Source organism: Eretmochelys imbricata, chromosome 2 (assembly GCF_965152235.1).
Source record: "Eretmochelys imbricata isolate rEreImb1 chromosome 2, rEreImb1.hap1, whole genome shotgun sequence".
Taxonomy (NCBI): domain Eukaryota; kingdom Metazoa; phylum Chordata; order Testudines; family Cheloniidae; genus Eretmochelys; species Eretmochelys imbricata.
In genome coordinates, this window is record NC_135573.1 from 239,778,983 (window position 1) to 239,788,365 (window position 9,383).

At 46.3% G+C, this 9,383-nt stretch overlaps 1 protein-coding gene across 3 annotated transcripts in view; it reads right to left on the reverse strand.

Annotated features, from left to right (window-relative positions):
- ARHGAP12 (Rho GTPase activating protein 12) overlaps positions 1 to 5,259 on the reverse strand; it is a 148,794-nt gene extending 143,535 nt beyond the window's left edge. For all 3 annotated transcript variants that reach the window (XM_077808281.1, XM_077808280.1, XM_077808276.1), the window contains exon 1: positions 5,126 to 5,259. The gene's annotated coding sequence lies outside the window, so the exon portion shown is untranslated. The remainder of the gene's footprint in view (positions 1 to 5,125) is intronic.
- Positions 5,260 to 9,383: the final 4,124 nt, after the last annotated feature.

Sequence of the window (9,383 nt, forward strand, 5' to 3'; positions counted from 1 at the left end):
ATATGTTTAAGGAATATCTTGCTTCCTGTCCCAGCTTCCAGCAAATTCTTACCCTCAGCCCAATTTCAAAATCTTCTCACAGGAATATTCCATTTTTAAAATTATTAAATCTTACTGTTCCTAGTGCTTCTTCCAAGCTGACTGCTTGCTCCCTTTCACAGCAGCTAACTGCTGCTCCCTGCTTCAAGGTAACACCTGACAGAAACTGCTGTTATCATTTTATGTTGCACCCCACCATCACAAACAGCTAAACTTCACATAGGAAGCCAAAATGCTTAATGTTATTTCAAGATGGAAACTGATACAAGCTACTGTCCCTGCTTTAAAAAAAAAAAAAGTTCACAGTATTATGGGAGCAGAGACAAACTACAAGTCAACAATCCTGAAGAGAGTTCAATCCCACCACTCTATTATCAGTATCAGAGTCTCATGTCCTATTTCTTAAGGAAAGGAGAGGGATGGCAGCTCTCATCATCATTCACATTGCAATATGTTTAAGTCAAAGGACCTGCATTAAGCACCCCATGAAGGTTTCTGCAGTAGTCTGAGTACCACGGACTATCAAGACAGGAAAAGAAATTATCATGTTAATTATTATCAGTGCATTCCATATTAGACTGAGCCATTAATGCAGGTTTATAAGATGCTCATGTCAAGATCAAGCTAGTGAGTAAGACCCATTTCTGTCTGTCACAGTGAAAGGCAATAGGGATGCCTGGAACTCTGTTTCCCACCAACAGGATGAGTGGATCCTGTGAATGCTCAACATCAAAATAATTCAATGCTCTTTATCACACGTACCCAAAATGCAATAGATTGCCACTAGTACTCCTTTTCTTTGTATATATACACTTAGAGACTAACCAATTTATTTGAGCATAAGCTTTCGTGAGCTACAGCTCACTTCATCGGATGCATTCAGTGGAAAATACAGTGAGGAGATTTATATACACACAGAACATGAAAAAATGGGTGTTATCACTCTCCTTACAGTGTGTAACACCCATTTTTTCATGTTCTGTGTGTATATAAATCTCCTCACTGTATTTTCCACTGAATGCATCCGATGAAGTGGGCTGTAACCCACGAAAGCTTATGCTCAATAAATTGGTTAGTCTCTAAGGTGCCACTGGTAGTCCTTTTCTTTCTGCGAATACAGACTAACACGGCAGCTACTCTGAAACCACACATTGTATATATAGTCATTCTTATGAACACTACCACAGAAGACAGACTTTCTGAACTATAGTAGCACCACTAGTGGATTCTTACCTTAGTAAAGGATTCTGATTTAATTTGTGCCCTTCCAAGGATCTGAATGCCCATCTTCTGATACTTCAATGTAAGGAAGTATTGTCAAATCTCAATGATAAAATTTTAGTTATCCTTTCCAAACAAGTAATTCTAGTGTAGCCTAGAAGCGAGCATATACGAGTGGAGTTAAGAGTTCCTGAATTATTCCTGACTTTGTCACTGTCTAAAGTGATATAGTTGGTCAAGTTTTGTAACTTCTCTGTCACTCGGTTCCTCCCCACAACCCCCACCCATACTCGGTCAAATGATAATAAATTCCCACTATGGTAAAGTGCTTTGAGATCCTCAGAAAGAAAGTGCAGTGTATGTGTTTTAAGTATTACTTGAAGCAACTTCCTCTACAGTGTACACCTGTAGGCTTTGATATTTGAATGTATCGGGAAATCCGATTCACGAGATTAATGTTACTGAATGGATCCCCACTGATCACACTGTAGTCAGTAAGAAAATTCACCATTGACAACAGGACCAAGATCAGCATCTATACTTGTTTCTTTGGTCAAAGAAAGCCTGGGTGCCAGAGTGCATTTAAAAGACTGACAACATCCTTACAGTCTGGCAGTAATTAAGTTCCCGCACTCTACACGGCATTTGTGTCACCCTAAAGTGATGTACCATGCAGAATACAATTATACTACCTATATAACAGGAACTGAAGTAGTTAATATATATTAAGTTAGATTTTTAAAATTAAGAACTCATGCAGAGAATCTTTTAGGTCACCCATTTCCTGGGGGAAATGGAACACTTCTCAACACAGAGATAGTGATTGTGTTGTGATAGTGAATCCATTAAATTCTATAAGGACATACTCAATATTGGGTAGGTTTTATGACTTGCTGAAAGGAAAAAAGCCCTCTCCTGGCCATGATTCAGGGGCCTCAGGTCCAAAATTTAGTCTCTCTCATAAAGACTTCTCCAATTTTAATGGAATAATGGGTTTATGATGACAATTCTCTCACTATCAGACACATACCCCTACCAGAAGAGATTCATCCATAAATCTAGGGCCTTGTCTAAGCACAAATTTGCACTAATATAACTAAAGTTTCTTTTTTAAACCAGTTTACTTAAAATTGGTATAAATCTGCATGTAAACACTTTTAGATTGTTTAATAGTAGTTTATTTCAGTTTAGCAAAACTCTAAAAAATTTAATCTACACTGAAACAAGGCTCTCAAACTAAAATAAGTGTGAGTACACAGACTTGCACAAGTTTAAACTGATTTTAAACCACACCTTTAGTTAAATCTGTGCAACTTTCAGATAAGGCCTCAAATAAGTACTCTATATAGCTCAGCTACTTCCCCAGATTCCACAGCACCTCCCATCTTGAAATATCAGCACTATGCTACACAAAGAACAAAGATCTCCCCATGTGTGGTTGCTGGGTTGCTGTCATAGCAGTTAGTGCAGTTGTGTATTGACTGCATTTCTAAGCTTCTATGAACTGGACTCCTTTTCCAGGAGTTGTTTGAGGAATATCAGAAAAGGTTTTACAAATACTTAGATTTTTAGGAGTATTTTTGAAGAGCTACTGTTAAGACATTTTAATTTACAATACAGTCAAGAAACTGAGGTTCACACATTTCACCTCTCAAAAAGGTCAACTGAACCACTAAAAACTAAAACCAAACAATAGCCACTGTTTATGTGATCCACACAGAAACAATGGTTTGGTTCATGTACCACCTCTGCAATAGATATTTCATTGAAAAGCATTATTCCCTACAGCTGCAATGAATACATTAATGATATTGCTGCACAAACTAGAAAGTCAGCCACAGAAACCATATTTGAGAACATTTGTCAAATTCTTACCAACTGAAGGCCAAATGAAATATAAAATCCACCCAATTATCTCTACATAGTAGATGTTTTTCCCCTTGAATTTGCCCTTTCAGCACCTCAAAAATATTTGCTCCAACAGCATTTCTTGAATATGGTCCCAGGATATACTTAGTTTGGGGACAGAATTAAACCCTTTATGTAATTCTTATTATATCAGGATGAATTTAGTATTTTATTCAAATTTCTCCAATGAAGCACTATTTCTTATTTTTCATGATTAAAAACAAAAAAATTAGCTGATCATTCTTTCAAGCTTTTCGATAGATTCAGTGACTGAGGGAAATAACAAAGGAAGTCGGCAATATATTCTGCATTTTGTAAGTGTTCATGTTAGAAGCAGAATTTGAAGAAATCCTCTACAATATCCAAAGAGCTACTTCTTTTTTTAAAGTTTCAGAGTAGGTCATCACAGAATCTCCCAAGTCCATACTTTCTATAAGACAATTTTCCCTCACATCTGCCCTGTTAGAAATGAACTTCAGATACTGAAGTTCATCAGAACAGTTTTGCTTGACAACATGAATCAGTTTATTTGTACAGAATTTTAGGCAAAATCATTTCAAGCTAGCATGAACATATATATATGAAACACAAACAGCTAATGTGGACAGTAGGAACTTGCAGGCCCTTTAAAAAACAGATCTACTCCTCTACCCCCTTCCTCAGACATAAACCATCATTAGTATTAGGAAACAAATATAATTCCCAAGCAGAATAAGCCCCCCCCCCCAAGTGTTTAGACTTCCGTAAAAATTAAAAGCATAACAAGTAACCATCTAATTTCCTGATAATTGTCTATTAACTCAGCCTAGAGACTTCTGAGTACATGGTATATTTTAAATCATTGTCAAAGCAACTTTTAAAAGCCACTTTTCACCAACCGTAAATATTAATGAGCACGCAGCCTAACATCAGTCCCTTGCCTTTCACTGTGCACTTTTGTTATGTTGTTGACTAGAATGATAAGCTATAAATAACTGAGCAAATCTGTGTCTGCACACTATGATTAAATCATACAAACAAGCAACATTCAAACTATTTTAGGGCATGTTAAGAGTCCACATTCAACATGGACAACTGAAAAATACAGTAATGGCTACCATCTCAATTAGCATTTAAGCTGTTTTGATCTGAGCCTTAGGAGTCGTTTTAACAGGTGAAACAAAATTACACAAGACATTCATAGCTCCGTTGACTCATTTGTGAGCATATATATGTGCAGTGTATAAAAACACATACACAAAGGTCTACGAAAAACATACCGAACGGTACTGAGCACAGCCTGTGAAATGACCCTCACACACACACACACAAAAAACAACACTTCACGTTTTCAACACACGGAAGTCTTTCTCGGCCAGCTTCACAGCCTGGGCTAGGCAGCCCGCTTGTCGGTACAGGGGAGGCAGGGGGCTGCAGAGCGGGTGTCACTTGCTTTGCCCCCACCCAACCCCAGGAGGTCTAGGGGGACAGAACAAGCCAGCCCCGCACAGCACAGGTCTAGCGGCCCCTGGGCAACAGCGCAGGAGGGACCGGTGCCTTCACGCTTCCGGGCACAAGCCAGCCGCTGGCAGGAGCCAGGGAGAAACTTCCCGTATGGGCAGGTTATTCCGTAACTGCCCGTTATCGGGATCCTCGCAACCGGCTGGTCCCAGCCGCCGCCTGGGCCAGGCCAGCGGCCCAGGCGGCTCCCCAGCTCGGCCCCGCATGGCAGCCCCTGGGACCCCCGCCCTCGGGCCCCACAGGGGTTGGGGGAACACAGAGCCCAGGCTCCCCCAGGAACGGACTCGGGGGCACCGTCCGAGACCCGCTCCCGCCGCGGCCAGCCAGGGGGCGCCCCGGGAGGAGCCGCCTCCCACCAGCCAACGGGGCCACCCGCAGGGTCCCCGCGCTCCCCGGCTGCCCCCGAGCCGCCGCCGCTCCCTGCCCCGCCGTAGCCCCCTGCGCAGAGCCGCCTTACCCAGGTAGGCGTCGAGTCCGCTCCCGCCTCAGCACGGCGGCCACCGCCGCCACCACCACCCGGCCGCCGCCGCCGCCGCCTCCTTCTGGCGCAGTGGCCGCTCCCCCGGGGCACGGCGCGGCGTCAGCGCTCCCTCGTCACGTGCCGGGGGAGGGTGGCGCGAGGGACGTGGGGAGGAAAGGTGCCAGGGGGCGGGGACAGCTGGGCGTTTATGGGCAGCCTGGGGTGGGAGAGGAGCTGTGCGGGGTGGGGAGCTGGGGGAAGAGGGGAGCGGGGTGGGGAGGGGAGATGAGGGCGTGGGGAGCTGGAGGAAGAGAAAAGCGGGGTGGGGAGGGGAGATGAGGGGAGCTGGAGGAAGAGAGGAGCGGGGTGGGGAGGGGAGATGAGGGCGTGGGGAGATGGAGGAAGAGAGGAGCGGGGTGGGGAGGGGAGATGCGGGGAGGGGAGCTGGAGGAAGAGAGGAGCTGGGGGGGTGGGGAGATGGAGGAAGAGAGGAGCGGGGTGGGGAGGGGAGATGCGGGGAGGGGAGCTGGAGGAAGAGAGGAGCTGGGGGGGTGGGGAGATGGAGGAAGAGAGGAGCGGGGTGGGGAGGGGAGATGAGGGCGTGGGGAGATGGAGGAAGAGAGGAGCGGGGTGGGGTGGGGTGGGAAGGGGAGCTGGGGGGGTGGGGAGCTGGAGGAAGAGAGGAGCTGGGTGGGGCGGGGAGATGAGGGCGTGGGGAGCTGGAGGAAGAGAGGAGCGGGGTGGGGAGGGGAGATGAGGGCGTGGGGAGATGGAGGAAGAGAAAAGCGGGGTGGGGTGGGGAGGGGAGCTGGGGGGGTGGGGAGCTGGAGGAAGAGAGGAGCGGGGTGTGGAGGGGAGATGGGGGGTGGGGAGCAGGGAGGGGAGCTGGAGGAAGAGGGGAGTGGGGTGGGAAGGGGAGATGGGGGTGGGGAGCTGGGTGGGGAGGGGAGCTGGAGGAAGAGAGGGGATCTGGGTGGGGAGGGGAGCTGGGGGGGTGGGGAGCTGGAGGAAGAGAGGGGAGCTGGGTGGGGAGGGCAGTTGGGGGGTGGGGAGCTGGGTGGGGAGGGGAGATGGGGGGTGGGGAGCTGGAGGAAGAGGGGAGCTGGGTGGGGAGGGGAGATGGGGAGCTGGAGGAAGAGAGGGGAGCTGGGTGGGGAGGGGAGATGGGGGTGGGGAGCTGGAGGAAGAGAGGGGAGCTGGGTGGGGAGGGGAGATGGAGAAGAGAAAGAACCTGGGGAAAGGAGATGAGCCAGGGTGGGGGTTGGAGGGGAGCTGGGTGTTGTGGGGCGGAGCAGCTTTGAGGAGGGAGAGGAGCTGGGCATTGTGGGGATCTGTGAGGGGCGGGGAGATGGAAGAGAGGGGAAGTGGTTGGCAAAGGGGAGCCAGTGGGATGGAGAGGTCAGAGCACAAGGTGTCCAGCCTTAGGTCTCGCTGCTGCTGGCCCAATACTGCCTTAGTCCCTGTTGCAGGGGGGAGTGAGGGGTTAGGTCAGCGGCATATTCACGCCTCTAGGCCGACAAAATTGCAGGGTTGGCAAATTTATAATAGCAGCCAGAGGCTGCTTCCCCTGGTGCCAGTTCGCGCCCCTGTCCCCGCCCCAACTCCACCTCTTCCCTGCCCCGTCCCTTTCCCAAATCCCCACCCTGGCCCCGCCTCCTCTCCTGAGTGCACCGCGTTCCCCCCTCTTCTTTCCTCCTTCGCGAACCTGTTTCTCGCACAAGCACTGGCAGGGAGCAGGGAGAAGCAGGGCCCGGCGGTGCGCTCAGGGGAGGATGCAGAGGTGAGCTGAGGGGGAGGGAGGCGGGGAGCTGCTGGGGGGGGTGGCGGCAATTATTTCAGGGCCTAGGGGTGGCAAAATCATTAATCCGCCACTGGGTTAGGGCATTATCTGGATGTGATATGACTCTCTTGGCACAAGACATCCAGCTGGACAAGTCCACGGCGGGGTTTTACCCTCTGTCTTGCTACCTTTTGGTGTTCTGTGATCTCCAAAACCCAGCGCACTGGAACTCACCCTCTCCTCATTCAAATTTCCCCATCATCCGGCTCACACACTGAGCTCAGGCAAATGCCCTCTGCACCCCAACATCCCATTAGAGATGGAGTAAGCTCTGAATAACTCACACGTCAGACACTCAATCTCTGCTAATTGCATAGTCTGCATCCCCCTGAGCATTTTGTTCTTTTTGTCCTTCAGATTGTAAAATCTTCTGGGAGGGTTTGGCCTTAACTTCTCAGTGCCTTGTACAGTGCGCAAGTACATTGTAAGTGTTTAATCAATAATAATAACCCCCAGTCTATCCAGCTCCCTCCCCAGGTTACCACCCATTTTGCATGATCCACGTTTTAACAAGGAGATCTTTGTCCTATAGCATATCCCAACTTCGCTGTGTCAAAATAATGCACATTTCCCCAATCAGCGAAACTCAAAAAAAGTTTTATCCTTGTCTAGCAGTAGGGGCTAAGTAAATGCTGACCCCCGGACCATTAAGCTTCTGATATCTTTAGCTAATGTAAGCCCTGATTTTAGCCAGGAATGTAGATAATAATTTTAAATTGGCAAACACATACACTGTTTAATCCATTCTGCCATCCTTCTTCTTGCAGTATCCCTATAATCTGTCAAAGTAATCCTGATACCGCTATGCACACAATAAGATCACTCACTAGCACAGATGGTAGTATAAAATATAGAGATCTCTATGTGTGGTTAAAAAAGCCTGATAAAGAGCAAAGAAAATCTGCACCATTTTTGGAAATGCACCCTTCACTACGTAATTATGTACACACACCCACGATTTCAGAAAATCATCTCCCTGCAGTCACTTCACTGGCTTCGTGTTAAGCAACCAAACATTTCTAAAATTGTAGCCTCATCAATCTCCAATTCACTGCAAGTCCCCTTGCCCACTTCTTATATCATGGGGCTACTTTCATCATATGCTGCCTTTGACCCGAGGGGTATATTTTTCCATACATGACATGTGGCTATAGCAACCTTAGTCACTTCATCCCCATGTGGTTTAAAAATTGATTGTCAGTTCAATCACTCTAGCCTGGGTGACCTTGAAAATCTAAGACTTAAACACTTATTTGTTCTGATTAGCATTGTTAAATATCTTATTTTAGAATTTTTCTGTGTTTCACTGCTAATTTTAACTTTAATTGGAAACTGCCACGGGCTACAGAACTCACAGACATCACCATCTAGGTTAAATCCTTATTATTACTGATGAAAATCTACAGAAGTCAAGGAATTTTAAATTAACCCACTTAAATAAGATTATTATTTTGAGTATGAAATGTGCTGGGTGTCTCACAAAAGCCAGTGAAGAGTTTGAAATCTAAATTAGAAAATGATGCAACAGATGGGGGTAAAAAATCTAATAAAGGGAAGATGAAAGAGGCATGATTGGGGTAGCATTAATAAGATTACAGGTCTGCAAAGAAAGGACTTGATTAAATTTAAATTTATTTTATTCTACTTTTTGTTGTTAATTTTCCTCCCTCTAACTTCTGACTGGCAAGGTAGCAATAGTGAATTTTTAGGAGGGATTTAAATTGTGTTTTTGTAAATTTTGGATATTGTCATACTACAATTGACATTTGTAAATGTAGCTCAGCTTTCTAAATACATTTATAAAAGTCTTCTTTACTCTTTAGGAATTTAAGCCCTCACTGAAGTCTATTGGTCTGATCCTTTGTGTTACTGAACAGTTTTCTTTGGGCTCTTGTTCTCTATTATAGCCACTTACGTTGTCCAAACTTTGCAGCTGTGAAAGCAAATGAAACTAGACCCTATCTTTACTGGCTAAACAACTGAATTTAAATCCTACTTAAGCACAGTTTGAATTTGGTTATAGACAAATGAGATTCTAACACAATTGGATTCCTGACCTAGCATGTACCCAGTGGGTCAGGCCATAGGCATAGTTTGACTTAGATATCGGGGGCTGTCAAGGTTCCTCCCCCACTCTGAACTCTAGGGTACAGATGTGGGGACCTGCATGAAAAACCTCCTAAGCTTATCTTTACCAGCTTAGGTCAAAACTTCCCCAAGGTACAAAATATTCCACCCGTCGTCCTTGGATTGGCCGCTACCACCACCAAACTAATACTGGTTACTGGGGAAGAGCTGTTTGGACGCGTCTTTCCCCCCAAAATACTTCCCAAAACCTTGCACCCCACTTCCTGGACAAGGTTTGGTAAAAAGCCTCACCAATTTGCCTAGGTGACTACAGACCCAGACCCTTGG